The sequence below is a fragment of the Lactuca virosa genome, chromosome 1 (genome assembly GCF_052849685.1).
Source record: "Lactuca virosa cultivar CGN04683 chromosome 1, Lactuca_virosa_CGN04683_v6, whole genome shotgun sequence".
Lineage (NCBI taxonomy): Eukaryota > Viridiplantae > Streptophyta > Magnoliopsida > Asterales > Asteraceae > Lactuca > Lactuca virosa.
In genome coordinates, this window is record NC_136426.1 from 262,800,793 (window position 1) to 262,822,688 (window position 21,896).

The following is a 21,896-nucleotide window of genomic DNA, read 5'->3' on the forward strand; positions in this document are numbered from 1 at the left end:
GAGCATAGAAATAGCAAGAAAGAAAAAAAAACAAAAAAAAAACCGCACGTAAAATCTAAAAAAACGCAAACGGACAACGAAAAAGGGGGGTGCAACACGAGGACTTCCCAGGGGGTCACCCATCCTAGTACTACTCTCGCCCAAGCACGCTTAACTGCGGAGTTCTGATGGGATCCGGTGCATTAGTGCTGGTATGATCGCACCCGAAATACTGTCCATGCTTATTGCTTGTATGTCTTAAAAGACACAGAACCTCCTTTGTTTTCGTACGCGGGGCGTGGGACCCACGTGACCGATCGGCTCCGTTCCAAAAATACGAAGACCATGAACCATGAAACGGAGGCCACCCGAGCATAGAAATAGCAAGAAAGAAAAAAAAACAAAAAAAAACCGCACGTAAAATCTAAAAAAACGCAAACGGACAACGAAAAAGGGGGTGCAACACGAGGACTTCCCAGGGGGTCACCCATCCTAGTACTACTCTCGCCCAAGCACGCTAAACTGCGGAGTTCTGATGGGATCCGGTGCATTAGTGCTGGTATGATCGCACTCAAAATACTATCCATGCTTATTGCTTGTATGTCTTAAAAGACGCAGAAACTCCTTTGTTTTCGTACGCGAGGCGTGGGACCCACGTGACCGATCAGCTCCGTTCCAAAAATACGAAGACCATCAACCATGAAGCGGAGGCCACCCGAGCATAGAAATAGCAAGAAAGAAAAAAAAACAAAAAAAAACCGCACGTAAAATCTAAAAAAACGCAAACGGACAACGAAAAAGGGGGGTGCAACACGAGGACTTCCCATGGGGTCACCCATCCTAGTACTACTCTCGCCCAAGCACGCTTAACTGCGGAGTTCTGATGGGATCCGGTGCATTAGTGCTGGTATGATCGCACCCGAAATACTGTCCATGCTTATTGCTTGTATGTCTTAAAAGACACAGAACCTCCTTTGTTTTCGTACGCGAGGCGTGGGACCCACGTGACCGATCGGCTCCGTTCCAAAAAGACGAAGACCATGAACCATGAAGCGGAGGCCACCCGAGCATAGAAATAGCAAGAAAAAAAAAACAAAAAAAAAACCGCACGTAAAATCTAAAAAAACGCAAACGGACAACGAAAAAGGGGGGTGCAACACAAGGACTTCCCAGGGGGTCACCCATCCTAGTACTACTCTCGCCCAAGCACGCTTCACTGCGGAGTTCTGATGGGATCCGGTGCATTAGTGCTGGTATGATCGCACCCGAAATACTATCCATGCTTATTGCTTGTATGTCTTAAAAGACGCAGAACCTCCTTTGTTTTCATACGCGAGGCGTGGGACCCACGTGACCGATCGGCTCCGTTCCAAAAATACGAAGACCATGAACCATGAAACGGAGGCCACCCGAGCATAGAAATAGCAAGAAAGAAAAAAAAACAAAAAAAAACCGCACGTAAAATCTAAAAAAACGCAAACGGACAACGAAAAAGGGGGGTGCAACACGAGGACTTCCCAGGGGATCACCCATCCTAGTACTACTCTCGCCCAAGCACGCTTAACTGCGGAGTTCTGATGGGATCCGGTGCATTAGTGCTGGTATGATCGCACCCAAAATACTATCCATGCTTATTGCTTGTATGTCTTAAAAGACGCAGAAACTCCTTTGTTTTCGTCCGTGAGGCGTGGGACCCACGTGACCGATCAGCTCCGTTCCAAAAATACGAAGACCATCAACCATGAAACGGAGGCCACCCGAGCATAGAAATAGCAAGAAAGAAAAAAAAAACAAAAAAAAACCGCACGTAAAACCTAAAAAAACGCAAACGGACAACGAAAAAGGGGGGTGCAACACGAGGACTTCCCATGGGGTCACCCATCCTAGTACTACTCTCGCCCAAGCACACTTAACTGCGGAGTTCTGATGGGATCCGGTGCATTAGTGCTGGTATGATCGCACCCGAAATACTGTCCATGCTTATTGCTTGTATGTCTTAAAAGACACAGAACCTCCTTTGTTTTCGTACGCGAGGCGTGGGACCCACGTGACCGATCGGCTCCGTTCCAAAAATACGAAGACCATGAACCATGAAACGGAGGCCACCCGAGCATAGAAATAGCAAGAAAGAAAAAAAAACAAAAAAAAACCGCACGTAAAATCTAAAAAAACGCAAACGGACAACGAAAAAGGGGGTGTAACACGAGGACTTCCCATGGGGTCACCCATCCTAGTACTACTCTCGCCCAAGCACGCTTAACTGCGGAGTTCTGATGGGATCCGGTGTTAGTGCTGGTATGATCGCACCCAAAATACTGTCCATGCTTATTGCTTGTATGTCTTAAAAGACACAGAACCTCCTTTGTTTTCGTACGCGAGGCGTGGGACCCACGTGACAGATCGGCTCCGTTCCAAAAATACGAAGACCATGAACCATGAAACGGAGGCCACCCGAGCATAGAAATAGCAAGAAAAAAAAAACAAAAAAAAAACCGCACGTAAAATCTAAAAAAACGCAAACGGACAACGAAAAAGGGGGGGTGCAACACGAGGACTTCCCAGGGGGTCACCCATCCTAGTACTACTCTCGCCCAAGCACGCTTAACTACGGAGTTCTGATGGGATCCGGTGCATTAGTGCTGGTATGATCGCACCCGAAATACTATCCATGCTTATTGCTTTTATGTCTTAAAAGACGCAGAACCTCCTTTCTTTTCGTACGCGAGGCGTGGAACCCACGTGACCGATCGGCTCCATTCCAAAAATACGAAAACCATCAACCATGAAGCGGAGGCCACCCGAGCATAGAAATAGCAAGAAAGAAAAAAAAACAAAAAAAAACCGCACGTAAAATCTAAAAAAACGCAAACGGACAACGAAAAAGGAGGGTGCAACACGAGGACTTCCCAGGGGGTCACCCATCCTAGTACTACTCTCGCCCAAGCACGCTTGACTGCGGAGTTCTGATGGGATCCGGTGCATTAGTGCTGGTATGATCGCACCCGAAATACTATCCATGCTTATTGCTTGTATGTCTTAAAAGACGCAGAACCTCCTTTGTTTTCGTACGTGAGGCGTGGGACCCACGTGACCGATCGGCTCCGTTCCAAAAATACGAAGACCATGAACCATGAAACGGAGGCCACCCGAGCATAGAAATAGCAAGAAAGAAAAAAAAACAAAAAAAAAACCGCACGTAAAATCTAAAAAAACGCAAACGGACAACGAAAAAAGGGGGTGCAACACGAGGACTTCCGAGGGGGTCACCCATCCTAGTACTACTCTCGCCCAAGCACGCTTAACTGCGGAGTTCTGATGGGATCCGGTGCATTAGTGCTGGTATGATCGCACCCGAAATACTATCCATGCTTATTGCTTGTATGTCTTAAAAGACGCAGAACCTCCTTTGTTTTCGTACGCGAGGCGTGGAACCCACGTGACCGATCGGCTCCGTTCCAAAAATACGAAAACCATCAACCATGAAGCGGAGGCCACCCGAGCATAGAAATAGCAAGAAAGAAAAAAAAACAAAAAAAAACCGCACGTAAAATCTAAAAAAACGCAAACGGACAACGAAAAAGGGGGGTGCAACACGAGGACTTCCCAGGGGGTCACCCATCCTAGTACTACTCTCGCCCAAGCACGCTTAACTGCGGAGTTCTGATGGGATCCGGTGCATTAGTGCTGGTATGATCGCACCCGAAATACTATCCATGCTTATTGCTTGTATGTCTTAAAAGACGCAGAACCTCCTTTGTTTTCGTACGCGAGGCGTGGGACCCACGTGACCGATCGGCTCCGTTCCAAAAATACGAAGACCATGAACCATGAAACGGAGGCCACCCGAGCATAGAAATAGCAAGAAAGAAAAAAAAACAAAAAAAAAACCGCACGTAAAATCTAAAAAAACGCAAACGGACAACGAAAAAGGGGGGTGCAACACGAGGACTTCCCAGGGGGTCACCCATCCTAGTACTACTCTCGCCCAAGCACGCTTAACTGCGGAGTTCTGATGGGATCCGGTGCATTAGTGCTGGTATGATCGCACCCGAAATACTATCCATTCTTATAGCTTGTATGTCTTAAAAGACGCAGAACCTCCTTTGTTTTCGTACGCGAGGCGTGGGACCCACGTGACCGATCGGCTCCGTTCCAAAAATACGAAGACCATGAACCATGAAACGGAGGCCACCCGAGCATAGAAATAGCAAGAAAGAAAAAAAAACAAAAAAAAAACCGCACGTAAAATCTAAAAAAACGCAAACGGACAACGAAAAAAGGGGGTGCAACACGAGGACTTCCGAGGGGGTCACCCATCCTAGTACTACTCTCGCCCAAGCACGCTTAACTGCGGAGTTCTGATGGGATCCGGTGCATTAGTGCTGGTATGATCGCACCCGAAATACTATCCATGCTTATTGCTTGTATGTCTTAAAAGACGCAGAACCTCCTTTGTTTTCGTACGCGAGGCGTGGAACCCACGTGACCGATCGGCTCCGTTCCAAAAATACGAAAACCATCAACCATGAAGCGGAGGCCACCCGAGCATAGAAATAGCAAGAAAGAAAAAAAAACAAAAAAAAACCGCACGTAAAATCTAAAAAAACGCAAACGGACAACGAAAAGGGGGGTGCAACACGAGGACTTCCCAGGGGGTCACCCATCCTAGTACTACTCTCGCCCAAGCACGCTTAACTGCGGAGTTCTGATGGGATCCGGTGCATTAGTGCTGGTATGATCGCACCCGAAATACTATCCATGCTTATTGCTTGTATGTCTTAAAAGACGCAGAACCTCCTTTGTTTTCGTACGCGAGGCGTGGGACCCACGTGAACGATCGGCTCCGTTCCAAAAATACGAAGACCATGAACCATGAAACGGAGGCCACCCGAGCATAGAAATAGCAAGAAAGAAAAAAAAAACAAAAAAAAACCGCACGTAAAATCTAAAAAAACGCAAACGGACAACGAAAAAGGGGGGTGCAACACGAGGACTTCCCAGGGGGTCACCCATCCTAGTACTACTCTCACCCAAGCACGCTTAACTGCGGAGTTCTGATGGGATCCGGTGCATTAGTGCTGTTATGATCGCACCCGAAATACTATCCATTCTTATTGCTTGTATGTCTTAAAAGACGCAGAACCTCCTTTGTTTTCGTACGCGAGGCGTGGGACCCACGTGACGGATCGGCTCCGTTCCAAAAATACGAAGACCATGAACCATGAAACGGAGGCCACCCGAGCATAGAAATAGCAAGAAAGAAAAAAAAAACAAAAAAAAAACCGCACGTAAAATCTAAAAAAACGCAAACGGACAACGAAAAAGGGGGGTGCAACACGAGGACTTCCCAGGGGGTCACCCATCCTAGTACTACTCTCGCCCAAGCACGCTTAACTGCGGAGTTCTGATGGGATCCGGTGCATTAGTGCTGGTATGATCGCACCCGAAATACTATCCATGCTTATTGCTTGTATGTCTTAAAAGACGCAGAACCTCCTTTGTTTTCGTACGTGAGGCGTGGGACCCACGTGACCGATCGGCTCCGTTCCAAAAATACGAAGACCATGAACCATGAAACGGAGGCCACCCGAGCATAGAAATAGCAAGAAAGAAAAAAAAAACAAAAAAAAACCGCACGTAAAATCTAAAAAAACGCAAACGGACAACGAAAAAGGGGGGTGCAACACGAGGACTTCCCAGGGGGTCACCCATCCTAGTACTACTCTCGCCCAAACACGTTTAACTGCGGAGTTCTGATGGGATCCGGTGCATTAGTGCTGGTATGATCGCACCCAAAATACTATCCATTCTTATTGCTTGTATGTCTTAAAAGACACAGAACCTCCTTTGTTTTCGTACGCGAGGCGTGGGACCCACGTGACAGATCGGCTCCGTTCCAAAAATACGAAGACCATCAACCATGAAGCGGAGGCCACCCGAGCATAGAAATAGCAAGAAAGAAAAAAAAACAAAAAAAAACCGCACGTAAAATCTAAAAAAACGCAAACGGACAACGAAAAAGGGGGGTGCAACACGAGGACTTCCCAGGGGGTCACCCATCCTAGTACTACTCTCGCCCAAGCACGCTAAACTGCGGAGTTCTGATGGGATCCGGTGCATTAGTGCTGGTATGATCGCACCCAAAATACTATCCATGCTTATTGCTTGTATGTCTTAAAAGACGCAGAAACGCCTTTGTTTTCGTACGCGAGGCGTGGGACCCACGTGACCGATCAGCTCCGTTCCAAAAATACGAAGACCATCAACCATGAAGCGGAGGCCACCCGAGCATAGAAATAGCAAGAAAGAAAAAAAAACAAAAAAAAACCGCACGTAAAATCTAAAAAAACGCAAACGGACAACGAAAAAGGGGGGTGCAACACGAGGACTTCCCATGGGGTCACCCATCCTAGTACTACTCTCGCCCAAGCACGCTTAACTGCGGAGTTCTGATGGGATCCGGTGCATTAGTGCTGGTATGATCGCACCCGAAATACTGTCCATGCTTATTGCTTGTATGTCTTAAAAGACACAGAACCTCCTTTGTTTTCGTACGCGAGGCGTGGGACCCATGTGACCGATCGGCTCCGTTCCAAAAATACGAAGACCATGAACCATGAAGCGGAGGCCACCCGAGCATAGAAATAGCAAGAAAAAAAAAACAAAAAAAAAACCGCACGTAAAATCTAAAAAAACGCAAACGGACAACGAAAAAGGGGGGGTGCAACACGAGGACTTCCCAGGGGGTCACCCATCCTAGTACTACTCTCGCCCAAGCACGCTTAACTGCGGAGTTCTGATGGGATCCGGTGCATTAGTGCTGGTATGATCGCACCCGAAATACTATCCATGCTTATTGCTTGTATGTCTTAAAAGACGCAGAACCTCCTTTGTTTTCGTACGCGAGGCGTGGGACCCACGTGACCGATCGGCTCCGTTCCAAAAATACGAAGACCATGAACCATGAAGCGGAGGCCACCCGAGCATAGAAATAGCAAGAAAGAAAAAAAAACAAAAAAAAACCGCACGTAAAATCTAAAAAAACGCAAACGGACAACGAAAAAGGGGGGGTGCAACACGAGGACTTCCCAGGGGGTCACCCATCCTAGTACTACTCTCGCCCAAGCACGCTTAACTGCGGAGTTCTGATGGGATCCGGTGCATTAGTGCTGGTATGATCGCACCCGAAATACTATCCATGCTTATTGCTTGTATGTCTTAAAAGACGCAGAACCTCCTTTGTTTTCGTACGCGAGGCGTGGGACCCACGTGACCGATCGGCTCCGTTCCAAAAATACGAAGACCATGAACCATGAAGCGGAGGCCACCCGAGCATAGAAATAGCAAGAAAGAAAAAAAAACAAAAAAAAACCGCACGTAAAATCTAAAAAAACGCAAACGGACAACGAAAAAGGGGGGTGCAACACGAGGACTTCCCAGGGGGTCACCCATCCTAGTACTACTCTCGCCCAAGCACGCTTAACTGCGGAGTTCTGATGGGATCCGGTGCATTAGTGCTGGTATGATCGCACCCGAAAGACTATCCATGCTTATTGCTTGTATGTCTTAAAAGACGCAGAACCTCCTTTGTTTTCGTACGCGAGGCGTGGGACCCACGTGACCGATCGGCTCCGTTCCAAAAATACGAAGACCATGAACCATGAAACGGAGGCCACCCGAGCATAGAAATAGCAAGAAAGAAAAAAAAACAAAAAAAAACCGCACGTAAAATCTAAAAAAACGCAAACGGACAACGAAAAAGGGGGGTGCAACACGAGGACTTCCCAGTGGATCACCCATCCTAGTACTACTCTCGCCCAAGCACGCTTAACTGCGGAGTTCTGATGGGATCCGGTGCATTAGTGCTGGTATGATCGCACCCAAAATACTATCAATGCTTATTGCTTGTATGTCTTAAAAGACGCAGAAACTCCTTTGTTTTCGTACGCGAGGCGTGGGACCCACGTGACCGATCGGCTCCGTTCCAAAAATACGAAGACCATGAACCATGAAATGGAGGCCACCCGAGCATAGAAATAGCAAGAAAGAAAAAAAAACAAAAAAAAAACCGCAAGTAAAATCTAAAAAAACGCAAACGGACAACGAAAAAGGGGGGTGCAACACGAGGACTTCCCAGTGGATCACCCATCCTAGTACTACTCTCGCCCAAGCACGCTTAACTGCGGAGTTCTGATGGGATCCGGTGCATTAGTGCCGGTATGATCGCACCCAAAATACTATCAATGCTTATTGCTTGTATGTCTTAAAAGACGCAGAAACTCCTTTGTTTTCGTACGTGAGGCGTGGGACCCACGTGACCGATCAGCTCCGTTCCAAAAATACGAAGACCATCAACCATGAAGCGGAGGCCACCCGAGCATAGAAATAGCAAGAAAGAAAAAAAAACAAAAAAAAACCGCACGTAAAATCTAAAAAAACGAAAACGGACAACGAAAAAGGGGGGTGCAACACGAGGACTTCCCATGGGGTCACCCATCCTAGTACTACTCTCGCCCAAGCACGCTTAACTGCGGAGTTCTGATGGGATCCGGTGCATTAGTGCTGGTATGATCGCACCCGAAATACTGTCCATGCTTATTGCTTGTATGTCTTAAAAGACACAGAACCTCCTTTGTTTTCGTACGCGAGGCGTGGGACCCACGTGACCGATCGGCTCCGTTCCAAAAATACGAAGACCATGAACCATGAAACGGAGGCCACCCGAGCATAGAAATAGCAAGAAAAAAAATACAAAAAAAAACCGCACGTAAAATCTAAAAAAACGCAAACGGACAATGAAAAAGGGGGGGTGCAACACGAGGACTTCCCAGGGGGTCACCCATCCTAGTACTACTCTCGCCCAAGCACGCTTAACTGCGGAGTTCTGATGGGATCCGGTGCATTAGTGCTGGTATGATCGCACCCGAAATACTATCCATGCTTATTGCTTTTATGTCTTAAAAGACGCAGAACCTCCTTTGTTTTCGTACGCGAGGCGTGGAACCCACGTGACCGATCGGCTCCGTTCCAAAAATACGAAAACCATCAACCATGAAGCGGAGGCCACCCGAGCATAGAAATAGCAAGAAAGAAAAAAAAACAAAAAAAAACCGCACGTAAAATCTAAAAAAACGCAAACGGACAACGAAAAAAGGGGGTGTAACACGAGGACTTCCCATGGGGTCACCCATCCTAGTACTACTCTCGCCCAAGCACGCTTAACTGCGGAGTTCTGATGGGATCCGGTGCATTAGTGCTGGTATGATCGCACCCAAAATACTGTCCATGCTTATTGCTTGTATGTCTTAAAAGACACAGAACCTCCTTTGTTTTCGTACGCGAGGCGTGGGACCCACGTGACAGATCGGCTCCGTTCCAAAAATACGAAGACCATGAACCATGAAACGGAGGCCACCCGAGCATAGAAATAGCAAGAAAAAAAAACAAAAAAAAACCGCACGTAAAATCTAAAAAAACGCAAACGGACAACGAAAAAGGGGGGGTGCAACACGAGGACTTCCCAGGGGGTCACCTATCCTAGTACTACTCTCGCCCAAGCACGCTTAACTGCGGAGTTCTGATGGGATCCGGTGCATTAGTGCTGGTATGATCGCACCCGAAATACTATCCATGCTTATTGCTTTTATGTCTTAAAAGACGCAGAACCTCCTTTGTTTTCGTACGCGAGGCGTGGAACCCACGTGACCGATCGGCTCCGTTCCAAAAATACGAAAACCATCAACCATGAAGCGGAGGCCACCGGAGCATAGAAATAGCAAGAAAGAAAAAAAACAAAAAAAAAACCGCACGTAAAATCTAAAAAAACGCAAACGGACAACGAAAAAGGGGGGTGCAACACGAGGACTTCCCAGGGGGTCACCCATCCTAGTACTACTCTCGCCCAAGCACGCTTGACTGCGGAGTTCTGATGGGATCCGGTGCATTAGTGCTGGTATGATCGCACCCGAAATACTATCCATGCTTATTGCTTGTATGTCTTAAAAGACGCAGAACCTCCTTTGTTTTCGTACGCGAGGCGTGGGACCCACGTGACCGATCGGCTCCGTTCCAAAAATACGAAGACCATGAACCATGAAACGGAGGCCACCCGAGCATAGAAATAGCAAGAAAGAAAAAAAAACAAAAAAAAAACCGCACGTAAAATCTAAAAAAACGCAAACGGACAACGAAAAAGGGGGGTGCAACACGAGGACTTCCCAGGGGGTCACCCATTCTAGTACTACTCTCGCCCAAGCACGCTTAACTGCGGAGTTCTGATGGGATCCGGTGCATTAGTGCTGGTATGATCGCACCCGAAATACTATCCATGCTTATTGCTTGTATGTCTTAAAAGACGCAGAACCTCCTTTGTTTTCGTACGCGAGGTGTGGGACCCACGTGACCGATCGGCTCCGTTCCAAAAATACGAAGACCATGAACCATGAAACGGAGGCCACCCGAGCATAGAAATAGCAAGAAAGAAAAAAAAAACAAAAAAAAAAACTGCACGTAAAATCTAAAAAAACGCAAACGGACAACGAAAAAGGGGGGGTGCAACACGAGGACTTCCCAGGGGGTCACCCATCCTAGTACTACTCTCGCCCAAGCACGCTTAACTGCGGAGTTCTGATGGGATCCGGTGCATTAGTGCTGGTATGATCGCACCCGAAATACTATCCATGCTTATTGCTTTTATGTCTTAAAAGACGCAAAACCTCCTTTGATTTCGTACGCGAGGCGTGGAACCCACGTGACCGATCAGCTCCGTTCCAAAAATACGAAGACCATGAACCATGAAACGGAGGCCACCCGAGCATAGAAATAGCAAGAACGAAAAAAAAACAAAAAAAAAACTGCACGTAAAATCTAAAAAAACGCAAACGGACAACGAAAAAGGGGGGTGCAACACGAGGACTTCCCAGGGGGTCACCCATCCTAGTACTACTCTCGCCCAAGCACGCTAAACTGCGGAGTTCTGATGGGATCCGGTGCATTAGTGCTGGTATGATCGCACCCGAAATACTATCCATGCTTATTGCTTGTATGTCTTAAAAGACGCAGAACCTCCTTTGTTTTCGTACGCGAGGCGTGGGACCCACGTGACCGATCGGCTCCGTTCCAAAAATACGAAGACCATGAACGATGAAACGGAGGCCACCCGAGCATAGAAATAGCAAGAAAGAAAAAAAAAACAAAAAAAAAACCGCACGTAAAATCTAAAAAAACGCAAACGGACAACGAAAAAGGGGGGTGCAACACGAGGACTTCCCAGGGGGTCACCCATCCTAGTACTACTCTCGCCCAAGCACGCTTAACTGCGGAGTTCTGATGGGATCCGGTGCATTAGTGCTGGTATGATCGCACCCGAAATACTATCCATGCTTATTGCTTGTATGTCTTAAAAGACGCAGAACCTCCTTTGTTTTCGTACGCGAGGCGTGGGACCCACGTGACCGATCGGCTCCGTTCCAAAAATACGAAGACCATGAACCATGAAACGGAGGCCACCCGAGCATAGAAATAGCAAGAAAGAAAAAAAAAACAAAAAAAAAAACTGCACGTAAAATCTAAAAAAACGCAAACGGACAACGAAAAAGGGGGGTGCAACACGAGGACTTCCCAGGGGGTCACCCATCCTAGTACTACTCTCGCCCAAGCACGCTTAACTGCGGAGTTCTGATGGGATCCAGTGCATTAGTGCTGGTATGATCGCACCCGAAATACTATCCATGCTTATTGCTTGTATGTCTTAAAAGACGCAGAACCTCCTTTGTTTTCGTACGCGAGGCGTGGGACCCACGTGACCGATCGGCTCCGTTCCAAAAATACGAAGACCATGAACCATGAAACGGAGGCCACCCGAGCATAGAAATAGCAAGAAAGAAAAAAAAAACAAAAAAAAACCGCACGTAAAATCTAAAAAAACGCAAACGGACAACGAAAAAGGGGGGTGCAACACGAGGACTTCCCAGGGGGTCACCCATCCTAGTACTACTCTCGCCCAAGCACGCTTAGCTGCGGAGTTCTGATGGGATCCGGTGCATTAGTGCTGGTATGATCGCACCCAAAATACTATCCATGCTTATTGCTTGTATGTCTTAAAAGACGCAGAAACTCCTTTGTTTTCGTACGCGAGGCGTGGGACCCACGTGACCGATCAGCTCCGTTCCAAAAATACGAAGACCATCAACCATGAAGCGGAGGCCACCCGAGCATAGAAATAGCAAGAAAGAAAAAAAAACAAAAAAAAACCGCACGTAAAATCTAAAAAAACGCAAACGGACAACGAAAAAGGGGGGTGCAACACGAGGACTTCCCAGGGGGTCACCCATCCTAGTACTACTCTCGCCCAAGCACGCTAAACTGCGGAGTTCTGATGGGATCCGGTGCATTAGTGCTGGTATGATCGCACCCAAAATACTATCCATGCTTATTGCTTGTATGTCTTAAAAGACGCAGAAACTCCTTTGTTTTCGTACGCGAGGCGTGGGACCCACGTGACCGATCAGCTCCGTTCCAAAAATACGAAGACCATCAACCATGAAGCGGAGGCCACCCGAGCATAGAAATAGCAAGAAAGAAAAAAAAACAAAAAAAAACCGCACGTAAAATCTAAAAAAACGCAAACGGACAACGAAAAAGGGGGGGTGCAACACGAGGACTTCCCATGGGGTCACCCATCCTAGTACTACTCTCGCCCAAGCACGCTTAACTGCGGAGTTCTGATGGGATCCGGTGCATTAGTGCTGGTATGATCGCACCCGAAATACTGTCCATGCTTATTGCTTGTATGTCTTAAAAGACGTAGAACCTCCTTTGTTTTCGTACGCGAGGCGTGGAACCCACGTGACCGATCGGCTCCGTTCCAAAAATACGAAAACCATCAACCATGAAGCGGAGGCCACCCGAGCATAGAAATAGCAAGAAAGAAAAAAAAAACAAAAAAAAACCGCACGTAAAATCTAAAAAAACGCAAACAGACAACGAAAAAGGGGGGTGCAACACGAGGACTTCCCAGGGGGTCACCCATCCTAGTACTACTCTCGCCCAACCACGCTTAACTGCGGAGTTCTGATGGGATCCGGTGCATTAGTGCTGGTATGATCGCACCCGAAATACTATCCATGCTTATTGCTTGTATGTCTTAAAAGACGCAGAACCTCCTTTGTTTTCGTACGCGAGGCGTGGGACCTACGTGACCGATCGGTTCCGTTCCAAAAATACGAAGACCATGAACCATGAAACAGAGGCCACCCGAGCATAGAAATAGCAAGAAAGAAAAAAAAAACAAAAAAAAAACCGCACGTAAAATCTAAAAAAACGCAAACGGACAACAAAAAAAGGGGGTGCAACACGAGGACTTCCCAGGGGGTCAACCATCCTAGTACTACTCTCGCCCAAGCACGCTTAACTGCGGAGTTCTGATGGGATCCGGTGCATTAGTGCTGGTATGATCGCACCTGAGATACTATCCATGCTTATTGCTTGTATGTCTTAAAAGACGCAGAACCTCCTTTGTTTTCGTACGCGAGGCGTGGAACCCACGTGACCGATCGGCTCCGTTCCAAAAATACGAAAACCATCAACCATGAAGCGGAGGCCACCCGAGCATAGAAATAGCAAGAAAGAAAAAAAAACAAAAAAAAACCGCACGTAAAATCTAAAAAAACGCAAACGGACAACGAAAAAGGGGGGTGCAACATGAGGACTTCCCAGGGGGTCACCCATCCTAGTACTACTCTCGCCCAAGCACGCTTAACTGCGGAGTTCTGATGGGATCCGGTGCATTAGTGCTGGTATGATCGCACCCGAAATACTATCCATGCTTATTGCTTGTATGTCTTAAAAGACACAGAACCTCCTTTGTTTTCGTACGCGAGGCGTGGGACCCACGTGACCGATCGGCTCCGTTCCAAAAATACGAAGACCATGAACCATGAAACGGAGGCCACCCGAGCATAGAAATAGCAAGAAAAAAAATACAAAAAAAAACCGCACGTAAAATCTAAAAAAACGCAAACGGACAATGAAAAAGGGGGGGTGCAACACGAGGACTTCCCAGGGGGTCACCCATCCTAGTACTACTCTCGCCCAAGCACGCTTAACTGCGGAGTTCTGATGGGATCCGGTGCATTAGTGCTGGTATGATCGCACCCGAAATACTATCCATGCTTATTGCTTTTATGTCTTAAAAGACGCAGAACCTCCTTTGTTTTCGTACGCGAGGCGTGGAACCCACGTGACCGATCGGCTCCGTTCCAAAAATACGAAAACCATCAACCATGAAGCGGAGGCCACCCGAGCATAGAAATAGCAAGAAAGAAAAAAAAACAAAAAAAAAACCGCACGTAAAATCTAAAAAAACGCAAACGGACAACGAAAAAAGGGGGTGTAACACGAGGACTTCCCATGGGGTCACCCATCCTAGTACTACTCTCGCCCAAGCACGCTTAACTGCGGAGTTCTGATGGGATCCGGTGCGTTAGTGCTGGTATGATCGCACCCAAAATACTGTCCATGCTTATTGCTTGTATGTCTTAAAAGACACAGAACCTCCTTTGTTTTCGTACGCGAGGCGTGGGACCCACGTGACAGATCGGCTCCGTTCCAAAAATACGAAGACCATGAACCATGAAACGGAGGCCACCCGAGCATAGAAATAGCAAGAAAAAAAAAACAAAAAAAAACCGCACGTAAAATCTAAAAAAACGCAAACGGACAACGAAAAAGGGGGGGTGCAACACGAGGACTTCCCAGGGGGTCACCTATCCTAGTACTACTCTCGCCCAAGCACGCTTAACTGCGGAGTTCTGATGGGATCCGGTGCATTAGTGCTGGTATGATCGCACCCGAAATACTATCCATGCTTATTGCTTTTATGTCTTAAAAGACGCAGAACCTCCTTTGTTTTCGTACGCGAGGCGTGGAACCCACGTGACCGATCGGCTCCGTTCCAAAAATACGAAAACCATCAACCATGAAGCGGAGGCCACCCGAGCATAGAAATAGCAAGAAAGAAAAAAAACAAAAAAAAACCGCACGTAAAATCTAAAAAAACGCAAACGGACAACGAAAAAGGGGGGTGCAACACGAGGACTTCCCAGGGGGTCACCCATCCTAGTACTACTCTCGCCCAAGCACGCTTGACTGCGGAGTTCTGATGGGATCCGGTGCATTAGTGCTGGTATGATCGCACCCGAAATACTATCCATGCTTATTGCTTGTATGTCTTAAAAGACGCAGAACCTCCTTTGTTTTCGTACGCGAAGCGTGGGACCCACGTGACCGATCGGCTCCGTTCCAAAAATACGAAGACCATGAACCATGAAACGGAGGCCACCCGAGCATAGAAATAGCAAGAAAGAAAAAAAAACAAAAAAAAAACCGCACGTAAAATCTAAAAAAACGCAAACGGACAACAAAAAAAGGGGGTGCAACACGAGGACTTCCCAGGGGGTCACCCATCCTAGTACTACTCTCGCCCAAGCACGCTTAACTGCGGAGTTCTGATGGGATCCGGTGCATTAGTGCTGGTATGATCGCACCTGAGATACTATCCATGCTTATTGCTTGTATGTCTTAAAAGACGCAGAACCTCCTTTGTTTTCGTACGCGAGGCGTGGAACCCACGTGACCGATCGGCTCCGTTCCAAAAATACGAAAACCATCAACCATGAAGCGGAGGCCACCCGAGCATAGAAATAGCAAGAAAGAAAAAAAAACAAAAAAAAACCGCACGTAAAATCTAAAAAAACGCAAACGGACAACGAAAAAGGGGGGTGCAACATGAGGACTTCCCAGGGGGTCACCCATCCTAGTACTACTCTCGCCCAAGCACGCTTAACTGCGGAGTTCTGATGGGATCCGGTGCATTAGTGCTGGTATGATCGCACCCGAAATACTATCCATGCTTATTGCTTGTATGTCTTAAAAGACGCAGAACCTCCTTTGTTTTCGTACGCGAGGCGTGGGACCCACGTGACCGATCGGCTCCGTTCCAAAAATACGAAGACCATGAACCATGAAACGGAGGCCACCCGAGCATAGAAATAGCAAGAAAGAAAAAAAAAACAAAAAAAAAACCGCACGTAAAATCTAAAAAAACGCAAACGGACAACGAAAAAGGGGGGTGCAACACGAGGACTTCCCAGGGGGTCACCCATCCTAGTACTACTCTCGCCCAAGCACGCTTAACTGCGGAGTTCTGATGGGATCCGGTGCATTAGTGCTGGTATGATCGCACCCGAAATACTATCCATGCTTATTGCTTGTATGTCTTAAAAGACGCAGAACCTCCTTTGTTTTCGTACGCGAGGCGTGGGACCCACGTGACCGATCGGCTCCGTTCCAAAAATACGAAGACCATGAACCATGAAACGGAGGCCACCCGAGCATAGAAATAGCAAGAAAGAAAAAAAAAACAAAAAAAAAAACTGCACGTAAAATCTAAAAAAACGCAAACGGACAACGAAAAAGGGGGGTGCAACACGAGGACTTCCCAGGGGGTCACCCATCCTAGTACTACTCTCGCCCAAGCACGCTTAACTGCGGAGTTCTGATGGGATCCGGTGCATTAGTGCTGGTATGATCGCACCCGAAATACTATCCATGCTTATTGCTTGTATGTCTTAAAAGACGCAGAACCTCCTTTGTTTTCGTACGCGAGGCGTGGGACCCACGTGACCGATCGGCTCCGTTCCAAAAATACGAAGACCATGAACGATGAAACGGAGGCCACCCGAGCATAGAAATAGCAAGAAAGAAAAAAAAAACAAAAAAAAAACCGCACGTAAAATCTAAAAAATCGCAAACGGACAACGAAAAAGGGGGGTGCAACACGAGGACTTCCCAGGGGGTCACCCATCCTAGTACTACTCTCGCCCAAGCACGCTTAACTGCGGAGTTCTGATGGGATCCGGTGCATTAGTGCTGGTATGATCGCACCCGAAATACTATCCATGCTTATTGCTTGTATGTCTTAAAAGACGCAGAACCTCCTTTGTTTTCGTACGCGAGGCGTGGGACCCACGTGACCGATCGGCTCCGTTCCAAAAATACGAAGACCATGAACGATGAAACGGAGGCCACCCGAGCATAGAAATAGCAAGAAAGAAAAAAAAAACAAAAAAAAAACCGCACGTAAAATCTAAAAAATCGCAAACGGACAACGAAAAAGGGGGGTGCAACACGAGGACTTCCCAGGGGGTCACCCATCCTAGTACTACTCTCGCCCAAGCACGCTTAACTGCGGAGTTCTGATGGGATCCGGTGCATTAGTGCTGGTATGATCGCACCCGAAATACTATCCATGCTTATTGCTTGTATGTCTTAAAAGACGCAGAACCTCCTTTGTTTTCGTACGCGAGGCGTGGGACCCACGTGACCGATCGGCTCCGTTCCAAAAATACGAAGACCATGAACCATGAAACGGAGGCCACCCGAGCATAGAAATAGCAAGAAAGAAAAAAAAAACAAAAAAAAAACTGCACGTAAAATCTAAAAAAACGCAAACGGACAACGAAAAAGGGGGGTGCAACACGAGGACTTCCCAGGGGGTCACCCATCCTAGTACTACTCTCGCCCAAGCACGCTTAACTGCGGAGTTCTGATGGGATCCAGTGCATTAGTGCTGGTATGATCGCACCCGAAATACTATCCATGCTTATTGCTTGTATGTCTTAAAAGACGCAGAACCTCCTTTGTTTTCGTACGCGAGGCGTGGGACCCACGTGACCGATCGGCTCCGTTCCAAAAATACGAAGACCATGAACCATGAAACGGAGGCCACCCGAGCATAGAAATAGCAAGAAAGAAAAAAAAAACAAAAAAAAACCGCACGTAAAATCTAAAAAAACGCAAACGGACAACGAAAAAGGGGGGTGCAACACGAGGACTTCCCAGGGGGTCACCCATCCTAGTACTACTCTCGCCCAAGCACGCTTAACTGCGGAGTTCTGATGGGATCCGGTGCATTAGTGCTGGTATGATCGCTCCCAAAATACTATCCATGCTTATTGCTTGTATGTCTTAAAAGACGCAGAAACTCCTTTGTTTTCGTACGCGAGGCGTGGGACCCACGTGACCGATCAGCTCCGTTCCAAAAATACGAAGACCATCAACCATGAAGCGGAGGCCACCCGAGCATAGAAATAGCAAGAAAGAAAAAAAAACAAAAAAAACCGCACGTAAAATCTAAAAAAACGCAAACGGACAACGAAAAAGGGGGGTGCAACACGAGGACTTCCCAGGGGGTCACCCATCCTAGTACTACTCTCGCCCAAGCACGCTAAACTGCGGAGTTCTGATGGGATCCGGTGCATTAGTGCTGGTATGATCGCACCCAAAATACTATCCATGCTTATTGCTTGTATGTCTTAAAAGACGCAGAAACTCCTTTGTTTTCGTACGCGAGGCGTGGGACCCACGTGACCGATCAGCTCCGTTCCAAAAATACGAAGACCATCAACCATGAAGCGGAGGCCACCCGAGCATAGAAATAGCAAGAAAGAAAAAAAAACAAAAAAAAACCGCACGTAAAATCTAAAAAAACGCAAACGGACAACGAAAAAGGGGGGTGCAACACGAGGACTTCCCATGGGGTCACCCATCCTAGTACTACTCTCGCCCAAGCACGCTTAACTGCGGAGTTCTGATTGGATCCGGTGCATTAGTGCTGGTATGATCGCACCCGAAATACTGTCCATGCTTATTGCTTGTATGTCTTAAAAGACGCAGAACCTCCTTTGTTTTCGTACGCGAGGCGTGGAACCCACGTGACCGATCGGCTCCGTTCCAAAAATACGAAAACCATCAACCATGAAGCGGAGGCCACCCGAGCATAGAAATAGCAAGAAAGAAAAAAAAACAAAAAAAAAACCGCACGTAAAATCTAAAAAAACGCAAACAGACAACGAAAAAGGGGGGTGCAACACGAGGACTTCCCAGGGGGTCACCCATCCTAGTACTACTCTCGCCCAAGCACGCTTAACTGCGGAGTTCTGATGGGATCCGGTGCATTAGTGCTGGTATGATCGCACCCGAAATACTATCCATGCTTATTGCTTGTATGTCTTAAAAGACGCAGAACCTCCTTTGTTTTCGTACGCGAGGCGTGGGACCTACGTGACCGATCGGTTCCGTTCCAAAAATACGAAGACCATGAACCATGAAACAGAGGCCACCCGAGCATAGAAATAGCAAGAAAGAAAAAAAAAACAAAAAAAAAACCGCACGTAAAATCTAAAAAAACGCAAACGGACAACGAAAAAGGGGGGTGCAACACGAGGACTTCCCAGGGGGTCACCCATCCTAGTACTACTCTCGCCCAAGCACGCTTAACTGCGGAGTTCTGATGGGATCCGGTGCATTAGTGCTGGTATGATCGCACCCGAAATACTATTCATGCTTATTGCTTGTATGTCTTAAAAGACGGAGAACATCCTTTGTTTTCGTACGCGAGGCGTGGGACCCACGTGACCGATCGGCTCCGTTCCAAAAATACGAAGACCATGAACCATGAAACGGAGGCCACCCGAGCATAGAAATAGCAAGAAAGAAAAAAAAAACAAAAAAAAAAACTGCACGTAAAATCTAAAAAAACGCAAACGGACAACGAAAAAGGGGGGTGCAACACGAGGACTTCCCAGGGGGTCACCCATCCTAGTACTACTCTCGCCCAAGCACGCTTAACTGCGGAGTTCTGATGGGATCCGGTGCATTAGTGCTGGTATGATCGCACCCGAAATACTATCCATGCTTATTGCTTGTATGTCTTAAAAGACGCAGAACCTCCTTTGTTTTCGTACGCGAGGCGTGGGACCCACGTGACCGATCGGCTCCGTTCCAAAAATACGAAGACCATGAACCATGAAACGGAGGCCACCCGAGCATAGAAATAGCAAGAAAGAAAAAAAAAACAAAAAAAAACCGCACGTAAAATCTAAAAAAACGCAAACGGACAACGAAAAAGGGGGGTGCAACACGAGGACTTCCCAGGGGGTCACCCATCCTAGTACTACTCTCGCCCAAGCACGCTTAACTGCGGAGTTCTGATGGGATCCGGTGCATTAGTGCTGGTATGATCGCACCCAAAATACTATCCATGCTTATTGCTTGTATGTCTTAAAAGACGCAGAAACTCCTTTGTTTTCGTACGCGAGGCGTGGGACCCACGTGACCGATCAGCTCCGTTCCAAAAATACGAAGACCATCAACCATGAAGCGGAGGCCACCCGAGCATAGAAATAGCAAGAAAGAAAAAAAAACAAAAAAAAACCGCACGTAAAATCTAAAAAAACGCAAACGGACAACGAAAAAGGGGGGTGCAACACGAGGACTTCCCAGGGGGTCACCCATCCTAGTACTACTCTCGCCCAAGCACGCTAAACTGCGGAGTTCTGATGGGATCCGGTGCATTAGTGCTGGTATGATCGCACCCAAAATACTATCCATGCTTATTGCTTGTATGTCTTAAAAGACGCAGAAACTCCTTTGTTTTCGTACGCGAGGCGTGGGACCCACGTGACCGATCAGCTCCGTTCCAAAAATACGAAGACCATCAACCATGAAGCGGAGGCCACCCGAGCATAGAAATAGCAAGAAAGAAAAAAAAACAAAAAAAAACCGCACGTAAAATCTAAAAAAACGCAAACGGACAACGAAAAAGGGGGGTGCAACACGAGGACTTCCCATGGGGTCACCCATCCTAGTACTACTCTCGCCCAAGCACGCTTAACTGCGGAGTTCTGATGGGATCCGGTGCATTAGTGCTGGTATGATCGCACCCGAAATACTGTCCATGCTTATTGCTTGTATGTCTTAAAAGACGCAGAACCTCCTTTGTTTTCGTACGCGAGGCGTGGAACCCACGTGACCGATCGGCTCCGTTCCAAAAATACGAAAACCATCAACCATGAAGCGGAGGCCACCCGAGCATAGAAATAGCAAGAAAGAAAAAAAAACAAAAAAAAACCGCACGTAAAATCTAAAAAAACGCAAACAGACAACGAAAAAGGGGGGTGCAACACGAGGACTTCCCAGAGGGTCACCCATCCTAGTACTACTCTCGCCCAAGCACGCTTAACTGCGGAGTTCTGATGGGATCCGGTGCATTAGTGCTGGTATGATCGCACCCGAAATACTATCCATGCTTATTGCTTGTATGTCTTAAAAGACGCAGAACCTCCTTTGTTTTCGTACGCGAGGCGTGGGACCTACGTGACCGATCGGTTCCGTTCCAAAAATACGAAGACCATGAACCATGAAACAGAGGCCACCCGAGCATAGAAATAGCAAGAAAGAAAAAAAAAACAAAAAAAAACCGCACGTAAAATCTAAAAAAACGCAAACGGACAACGAAAAAGGGGGGTGCAACACGAGGACTTCCCAGGGGGTCACCCATCCTAGTACTACTCTCGCCCAAGCACGCTTAACTGCGGAGTTCTGATGGGATCCGGTGCATTAGTGCTGGTATGATCGCACCCGAAATACTATCCATGCTTATTGCTTGTATGTCTTAAAAGACGGAGAACATCCTTTGTTTTCGTACGCGAGGCGTGGGACCCACGTGACCGATCGGCTCCGTTCCAAAAATACGAAGACCATGAACCATGAAACGGAGGCCACCCGAGCATAGAAATAGCAAGAAAGAAAAAAAAACAAAAAAAAAAACCGCACGTAAAATCTAAAAAAACGCAAACGGACAACGAAAAAGGGGGGTGCAACACGAGGACTTCCCAGGGGGTCACCCATCCTAGTACTACTCTCGCCCAAGCACGCTTAACTGCGGAGTTCTGATGGGATCCGGTGCATTAGTGCTGGTATGATCACACCCGAAATACTATCCATGCTTATTGCTTGTATGTCTTAAAAGACGCAGAACCTCCTTTGTTTTCGTACGCGAGGCGTGGGACCCACGT

General features: G+C 47.4%; 63 non-coding genes across 63 annotated transcripts; all 63 read right to left on the reverse strand.

Moving 5' to 3' along the window:
* Nucleotides 1-86: 86 nt before the first annotated feature.
* LOC145145585 (5S ribosomal RNA) lies at nucleotides 87-205 on the reverse strand. Its single transcript, XR_013726551.1, has one exon. It is a non-coding gene; the product is annotated as a 5S ribosomal RNA (ribosomal RNA).
* Nucleotides 206-433: 228 nt separating this feature from the next.
* LOC145146448 (5S ribosomal RNA) lies at nucleotides 434-552 on the reverse strand. The gene has a single exon (XR_013727393.1). It is a non-coding gene; the product is annotated as a 5S ribosomal RNA (ribosomal RNA).
* Nucleotides 553-781: 229 nt separating this feature from the next.
* On the reverse strand, nucleotides 782-900 carry LOC145153002 (5S ribosomal RNA). The gene has a single exon (XR_013733528.1). It is a non-coding gene; the product is annotated as a 5S ribosomal RNA (ribosomal RNA).
* A 227-nt stretch (nucleotides 901-1,127) lies between these two features.
* LOC145136237 (5S ribosomal RNA) lies at nucleotides 1,128-1,246 on the reverse strand. The gene has a single exon (XR_013720334.1). It is a non-coding gene; the product is annotated as a 5S ribosomal RNA (ribosomal RNA).
* A 229-nt stretch (nucleotides 1,247-1,475) lies between these two features.
* LOC145155555 (5S ribosomal RNA) lies at nucleotides 1,476-1,594 on the reverse strand. Its single transcript, XR_013735989.1, has one exon. It is a non-coding gene; the product is annotated as a 5S ribosomal RNA (ribosomal RNA).
* Nucleotides 1,595-1,824: 230 nt separating this feature from the next.
* LOC145154625 (5S ribosomal RNA) lies at nucleotides 1,825-1,943 on the reverse strand. The gene has a single exon (XR_013735091.1). It is a non-coding gene; the product is annotated as a 5S ribosomal RNA (ribosomal RNA).
* A 228-nt stretch (nucleotides 1,944-2,171) lies between these two features.
* On the reverse strand, nucleotides 2,172-2,288 carry LOC145149214 (5S ribosomal RNA). Its single transcript, XR_013730067.1, has one exon. It is a non-coding gene; the product is annotated as a 5S ribosomal RNA (ribosomal RNA).
* Nucleotides 2,289-2,516: 228 nt separating this feature from the next.
* On the reverse strand, nucleotides 2,517-2,635 carry LOC145152431 (5S ribosomal RNA). The gene has a single exon (XR_013732950.1). It is a non-coding gene; the product is annotated as a 5S ribosomal RNA (ribosomal RNA).
* A 229-nt stretch (nucleotides 2,636-2,864) lies between these two features.
* On the reverse strand, nucleotides 2,865-2,983 carry LOC145155377 (5S ribosomal RNA). Its single transcript, XR_013735821.1, has one exon. It is a non-coding gene; the product is annotated as a 5S ribosomal RNA (ribosomal RNA).
* A 230-nt stretch (nucleotides 2,984-3,213) lies between these two features.
* LOC145155738 (5S ribosomal RNA) lies at nucleotides 3,214-3,332 on the reverse strand. The gene has a single exon (XR_013736167.1). It is a non-coding gene; the product is annotated as a 5S ribosomal RNA (ribosomal RNA).
* Nucleotides 3,333-3,561: 229 nt separating this feature from the next.
* LOC145145597 (5S ribosomal RNA) lies at nucleotides 3,562-3,680 on the reverse strand. Its single transcript, XR_013726562.1, has one exon. It is a non-coding gene; the product is annotated as a 5S ribosomal RNA (ribosomal RNA).
* A 230-nt stretch (nucleotides 3,681-3,910) lies between these two features.
* LOC145145609 (5S ribosomal RNA) lies at nucleotides 3,911-4,029 on the reverse strand. The gene has a single exon (XR_013726573.1). It is a non-coding gene; the product is annotated as a 5S ribosomal RNA (ribosomal RNA).
* A 230-nt stretch (nucleotides 4,030-4,259) lies between these two features.
* Nucleotides 4,260-4,378, reverse strand: LOC145155739 (5S ribosomal RNA). Its single transcript, XR_013736168.1, has one exon. It is a non-coding gene; the product is annotated as a 5S ribosomal RNA (ribosomal RNA).
* Nucleotides 4,379-4,606: 228 nt separating this feature from the next.
* Nucleotides 4,607-4,725, reverse strand: LOC145145622 (5S ribosomal RNA). Its single transcript, XR_013726585.1, has one exon. It is a non-coding gene; the product is annotated as a 5S ribosomal RNA (ribosomal RNA).
* A 230-nt stretch (nucleotides 4,726-4,955) lies between these two features.
* On the reverse strand, nucleotides 4,956-5,074 carry LOC145147264 (5S ribosomal RNA). The gene has a single exon (XR_013728171.1). It is a non-coding gene; the product is annotated as a 5S ribosomal RNA (ribosomal RNA).
* A 231-nt stretch (nucleotides 5,075-5,305) lies between these two features.
* On the reverse strand, nucleotides 5,306-5,424 carry LOC145145633 (5S ribosomal RNA). Its single transcript, XR_013726596.1, has one exon. It is a non-coding gene; the product is annotated as a 5S ribosomal RNA (ribosomal RNA).
* Nucleotides 5,425-5,654: 230 nt separating this feature from the next.
* Nucleotides 5,655-5,773, reverse strand: LOC145140398 (5S ribosomal RNA). Its single transcript, XR_013722158.1, has one exon. It is a non-coding gene; the product is annotated as a 5S ribosomal RNA (ribosomal RNA).
* A 229-nt stretch (nucleotides 5,774-6,002) lies between these two features.
* On the reverse strand, nucleotides 6,003-6,121 carry LOC145143579 (5S ribosomal RNA). Its single transcript, XR_013724610.1, has one exon. It is a non-coding gene; the product is annotated as a 5S ribosomal RNA (ribosomal RNA).
* A 229-nt stretch (nucleotides 6,122-6,350) lies between these two features.
* LOC145153003 (5S ribosomal RNA) lies at nucleotides 6,351-6,469 on the reverse strand. Its single transcript, XR_013733529.1, has one exon. It is a non-coding gene; the product is annotated as a 5S ribosomal RNA (ribosomal RNA).
* Nucleotides 6,470-6,697: 228 nt separating this feature from the next.
* On the reverse strand, nucleotides 6,698-6,816 carry LOC145145645 (5S ribosomal RNA). Its single transcript, XR_013726608.1, has one exon. It is a non-coding gene; the product is annotated as a 5S ribosomal RNA (ribosomal RNA).
* Nucleotides 6,817-7,046: 230 nt separating this feature from the next.
* On the reverse strand, nucleotides 7,047-7,165 carry LOC145145657 (5S ribosomal RNA). Its single transcript, XR_013726619.1, has one exon. It is a non-coding gene; the product is annotated as a 5S ribosomal RNA (ribosomal RNA).
* Nucleotides 7,166-7,394: 229 nt separating this feature from the next.
* Nucleotides 7,395-7,513, reverse strand: LOC145145668 (5S ribosomal RNA). The gene has a single exon (XR_013726630.1). It is a non-coding gene; the product is annotated as a 5S ribosomal RNA (ribosomal RNA).
* A 229-nt stretch (nucleotides 7,514-7,742) lies between these two features.
* LOC145144115 (5S ribosomal RNA) lies at nucleotides 7,743-7,861 on the reverse strand. Its single transcript, XR_013725133.1, has one exon. It is a non-coding gene; the product is annotated as a 5S ribosomal RNA (ribosomal RNA).
* A 230-nt stretch (nucleotides 7,862-8,091) lies between these two features.
* Nucleotides 8,092-8,210, reverse strand: LOC145144577 (5S ribosomal RNA). Its single transcript, XR_013725589.1, has one exon. It is a non-coding gene; the product is annotated as a 5S ribosomal RNA (ribosomal RNA).
* A 229-nt stretch (nucleotides 8,211-8,439) lies between these two features.
* On the reverse strand, nucleotides 8,440-8,558 carry LOC145153004 (5S ribosomal RNA). The gene has a single exon (XR_013733530.1). It is a non-coding gene; the product is annotated as a 5S ribosomal RNA (ribosomal RNA).
* A 227-nt stretch (nucleotides 8,559-8,785) lies between these two features.
* On the reverse strand, nucleotides 8,786-8,904 carry LOC145145680 (5S ribosomal RNA). Its single transcript, XR_013726641.1, has one exon. It is a non-coding gene; the product is annotated as a 5S ribosomal RNA (ribosomal RNA).
* A 229-nt stretch (nucleotides 8,905-9,133) lies between these two features.
* LOC145140585 (5S ribosomal RNA) lies at nucleotides 9,134-9,252 on the reverse strand. Its single transcript, XR_013722208.1, has one exon. It is a non-coding gene; the product is annotated as a 5S ribosomal RNA (ribosomal RNA).
* Nucleotides 9,253-9,478: 226 nt separating this feature from the next.
* On the reverse strand, nucleotides 9,479-9,597 carry LOC145137910 (5S ribosomal RNA). Its single transcript, XR_013721277.1, has one exon. It is a non-coding gene; the product is annotated as a 5S ribosomal RNA (ribosomal RNA).
* Nucleotides 9,598-9,826: 229 nt separating this feature from the next.
* On the reverse strand, nucleotides 9,827-9,945 carry LOC145154722 (5S ribosomal RNA). Its single transcript, XR_013735182.1, has one exon. It is a non-coding gene; the product is annotated as a 5S ribosomal RNA (ribosomal RNA).
* A 230-nt stretch (nucleotides 9,946-10,175) lies between these two features.
* Nucleotides 10,176-10,294, reverse strand: LOC145154248 (5S ribosomal RNA). Its single transcript, XR_013734730.1, has one exon. It is a non-coding gene; the product is annotated as a 5S ribosomal RNA (ribosomal RNA).
* Nucleotides 10,295-10,527: 233 nt separating this feature from the next.
* LOC145145692 (5S ribosomal RNA) lies at nucleotides 10,528-10,646 on the reverse strand. The gene has a single exon (XR_013726652.1). It is a non-coding gene; the product is annotated as a 5S ribosomal RNA (ribosomal RNA).
* Nucleotides 10,647-10,876: 230 nt separating this feature from the next.
* On the reverse strand, nucleotides 10,877-10,995 carry LOC145143580 (5S ribosomal RNA). The gene has a single exon (XR_013724611.1). It is a non-coding gene; the product is annotated as a 5S ribosomal RNA (ribosomal RNA).
* A 231-nt stretch (nucleotides 10,996-11,226) lies between these two features.
* LOC145145703 (5S ribosomal RNA) lies at nucleotides 11,227-11,345 on the reverse strand. The gene has a single exon (XR_013726663.1). It is a non-coding gene; the product is annotated as a 5S ribosomal RNA (ribosomal RNA).
* A 232-nt stretch (nucleotides 11,346-11,577) lies between these two features.
* Nucleotides 11,578-11,696, reverse strand: LOC145154565 (5S ribosomal RNA). The gene has a single exon (XR_013735036.1). It is a non-coding gene; the product is annotated as a 5S ribosomal RNA (ribosomal RNA).
* Nucleotides 11,697-11,926: 230 nt separating this feature from the next.
* On the reverse strand, nucleotides 11,927-12,045 carry LOC145153558 (5S ribosomal RNA). Its single transcript, XR_013734059.1, has one exon. It is a non-coding gene; the product is annotated as a 5S ribosomal RNA (ribosomal RNA).
* A 229-nt stretch (nucleotides 12,046-12,274) lies between these two features.
* LOC145143581 (5S ribosomal RNA) lies at nucleotides 12,275-12,393 on the reverse strand. Its single transcript, XR_013724612.1, has one exon. It is a non-coding gene; the product is annotated as a 5S ribosomal RNA (ribosomal RNA).
* Nucleotides 12,394-12,623: 230 nt separating this feature from the next.
* LOC145153005 (5S ribosomal RNA) lies at nucleotides 12,624-12,742 on the reverse strand. The gene has a single exon (XR_013733531.1). It is a non-coding gene; the product is annotated as a 5S ribosomal RNA (ribosomal RNA).
* Nucleotides 12,743-12,972: 230 nt separating this feature from the next.
* On the reverse strand, nucleotides 12,973-13,091 carry LOC145145024 (5S ribosomal RNA). Its single transcript, XR_013726018.1, has one exon. It is a non-coding gene; the product is annotated as a 5S ribosomal RNA (ribosomal RNA).
* Nucleotides 13,092-13,322: 231 nt separating this feature from the next.
* On the reverse strand, nucleotides 13,323-13,441 carry LOC145144729 (5S ribosomal RNA). Its single transcript, XR_013725734.1, has one exon. It is a non-coding gene; the product is annotated as a 5S ribosomal RNA (ribosomal RNA).
* A 229-nt stretch (nucleotides 13,442-13,670) lies between these two features.
* On the reverse strand, nucleotides 13,671-13,789 carry LOC145143570 (5S ribosomal RNA). The gene has a single exon (XR_013724601.1). It is a non-coding gene; the product is annotated as a 5S ribosomal RNA (ribosomal RNA).
* Nucleotides 13,790-14,016: 227 nt separating this feature from the next.
* LOC145145715 (5S ribosomal RNA) lies at nucleotides 14,017-14,135 on the reverse strand. Its single transcript, XR_013726674.1, has one exon. It is a non-coding gene; the product is annotated as a 5S ribosomal RNA (ribosomal RNA).
* A 230-nt stretch (nucleotides 14,136-14,365) lies between these two features.
* On the reverse strand, nucleotides 14,366-14,484 carry LOC145141925 (5S ribosomal RNA). Its single transcript, XR_013723023.1, has one exon. It is a non-coding gene; the product is annotated as a 5S ribosomal RNA (ribosomal RNA).
* A 227-nt stretch (nucleotides 14,485-14,711) lies between these two features.
* Nucleotides 14,712-14,830, reverse strand: LOC145137918 (5S ribosomal RNA). The gene has a single exon (XR_013721278.1). It is a non-coding gene; the product is annotated as a 5S ribosomal RNA (ribosomal RNA).
* Nucleotides 14,831-15,058: 228 nt separating this feature from the next.
* LOC145154723 (5S ribosomal RNA) lies at nucleotides 15,059-15,177 on the reverse strand. The gene has a single exon (XR_013735183.1). It is a non-coding gene; the product is annotated as a 5S ribosomal RNA (ribosomal RNA).
* A 230-nt stretch (nucleotides 15,178-15,407) lies between these two features.
* LOC145155179 (5S ribosomal RNA) lies at nucleotides 15,408-15,526 on the reverse strand. Its single transcript, XR_013735633.1, has one exon. It is a non-coding gene; the product is annotated as a 5S ribosomal RNA (ribosomal RNA).
* A 229-nt stretch (nucleotides 15,527-15,755) lies between these two features.
* LOC145143571 (5S ribosomal RNA) lies at nucleotides 15,756-15,874 on the reverse strand. Its single transcript, XR_013724602.1, has one exon. It is a non-coding gene; the product is annotated as a 5S ribosomal RNA (ribosomal RNA).
* Nucleotides 15,875-16,105: 231 nt separating this feature from the next.
* On the reverse strand, nucleotides 16,106-16,224 carry LOC145145727 (5S ribosomal RNA). Its single transcript, XR_013726685.1, has one exon. It is a non-coding gene; the product is annotated as a 5S ribosomal RNA (ribosomal RNA).
* A 232-nt stretch (nucleotides 16,225-16,456) lies between these two features.
* LOC145145740 (5S ribosomal RNA) lies at nucleotides 16,457-16,575 on the reverse strand. The gene has a single exon (XR_013726697.1). It is a non-coding gene; the product is annotated as a 5S ribosomal RNA (ribosomal RNA).
* A 231-nt stretch (nucleotides 16,576-16,806) lies between these two features.
* On the reverse strand, nucleotides 16,807-16,925 carry LOC145145751 (5S ribosomal RNA). Its single transcript, XR_013726710.1, has one exon. It is a non-coding gene; the product is annotated as a 5S ribosomal RNA (ribosomal RNA).
* Nucleotides 16,926-17,156: 231 nt separating this feature from the next.
* On the reverse strand, nucleotides 17,157-17,275 carry LOC145145763 (5S ribosomal RNA). The gene has a single exon (XR_013726721.1). It is a non-coding gene; the product is annotated as a 5S ribosomal RNA (ribosomal RNA).
* Nucleotides 17,276-17,506: 231 nt separating this feature from the next.
* Nucleotides 17,507-17,625, reverse strand: LOC145154566 (5S ribosomal RNA). The gene has a single exon (XR_013735037.1). It is a non-coding gene; the product is annotated as a 5S ribosomal RNA (ribosomal RNA).
* Nucleotides 17,626-17,855: 230 nt separating this feature from the next.
* On the reverse strand, nucleotides 17,856-17,974 carry LOC145154857 (5S ribosomal RNA). Its single transcript, XR_013735323.1, has one exon. It is a non-coding gene; the product is annotated as a 5S ribosomal RNA (ribosomal RNA).
* Nucleotides 17,975-18,202: 228 nt separating this feature from the next.
* Nucleotides 18,203-18,321, reverse strand: LOC145143582 (5S ribosomal RNA). The gene has a single exon (XR_013724613.1). It is a non-coding gene; the product is annotated as a 5S ribosomal RNA (ribosomal RNA).
* Nucleotides 18,322-18,550: 229 nt separating this feature from the next.
* Nucleotides 18,551-18,669, reverse strand: LOC145144294 (5S ribosomal RNA). Its single transcript, XR_013725305.1, has one exon. It is a non-coding gene; the product is annotated as a 5S ribosomal RNA (ribosomal RNA).
* Nucleotides 18,670-18,899: 230 nt separating this feature from the next.
* Nucleotides 18,900-19,018, reverse strand: LOC145145774 (5S ribosomal RNA). Its single transcript, XR_013726732.1, has one exon. It is a non-coding gene; the product is annotated as a 5S ribosomal RNA (ribosomal RNA).
* A 231-nt stretch (nucleotides 19,019-19,249) lies between these two features.
* Nucleotides 19,250-19,368, reverse strand: LOC145145786 (5S ribosomal RNA). Its single transcript, XR_013726743.1, has one exon. It is a non-coding gene; the product is annotated as a 5S ribosomal RNA (ribosomal RNA).
* A 232-nt stretch (nucleotides 19,369-19,600) lies between these two features.
* Nucleotides 19,601-19,719, reverse strand: LOC145145798 (5S ribosomal RNA). The gene has a single exon (XR_013726754.1). It is a non-coding gene; the product is annotated as a 5S ribosomal RNA (ribosomal RNA).
* A 230-nt stretch (nucleotides 19,720-19,949) lies between these two features.
* LOC145145809 (5S ribosomal RNA) lies at nucleotides 19,950-20,068 on the reverse strand. The gene has a single exon (XR_013726765.1). It is a non-coding gene; the product is annotated as a 5S ribosomal RNA (ribosomal RNA).
* Nucleotides 20,069-20,297: 229 nt separating this feature from the next.
* On the reverse strand, nucleotides 20,298-20,416 carry LOC145143584 (5S ribosomal RNA). Its single transcript, XR_013724615.1, has one exon. It is a non-coding gene; the product is annotated as a 5S ribosomal RNA (ribosomal RNA).
* A 229-nt stretch (nucleotides 20,417-20,645) lies between these two features.
* On the reverse strand, nucleotides 20,646-20,764 carry LOC145153006 (5S ribosomal RNA). The gene has a single exon (XR_013733533.1). It is a non-coding gene; the product is annotated as a 5S ribosomal RNA (ribosomal RNA).
* A 229-nt stretch (nucleotides 20,765-20,993) lies between these two features.
* LOC145153771 (5S ribosomal RNA) lies at nucleotides 20,994-21,112 on the reverse strand. The gene has a single exon (XR_013734261.1). It is a non-coding gene; the product is annotated as a 5S ribosomal RNA (ribosomal RNA).
* A 230-nt stretch (nucleotides 21,113-21,342) lies between these two features.
* LOC145145820 (5S ribosomal RNA) lies at nucleotides 21,343-21,461 on the reverse strand. Its single transcript, XR_013726776.1, has one exon. It is a non-coding gene; the product is annotated as a 5S ribosomal RNA (ribosomal RNA).
* A 231-nt stretch (nucleotides 21,462-21,692) lies between these two features.
* LOC145153976 (5S ribosomal RNA) lies at nucleotides 21,693-21,811 on the reverse strand. The gene has a single exon (XR_013734465.1). It is a non-coding gene; the product is annotated as a 5S ribosomal RNA (ribosomal RNA).
* Nucleotides 21,812-21,896: the final 85 nt, after the last annotated feature.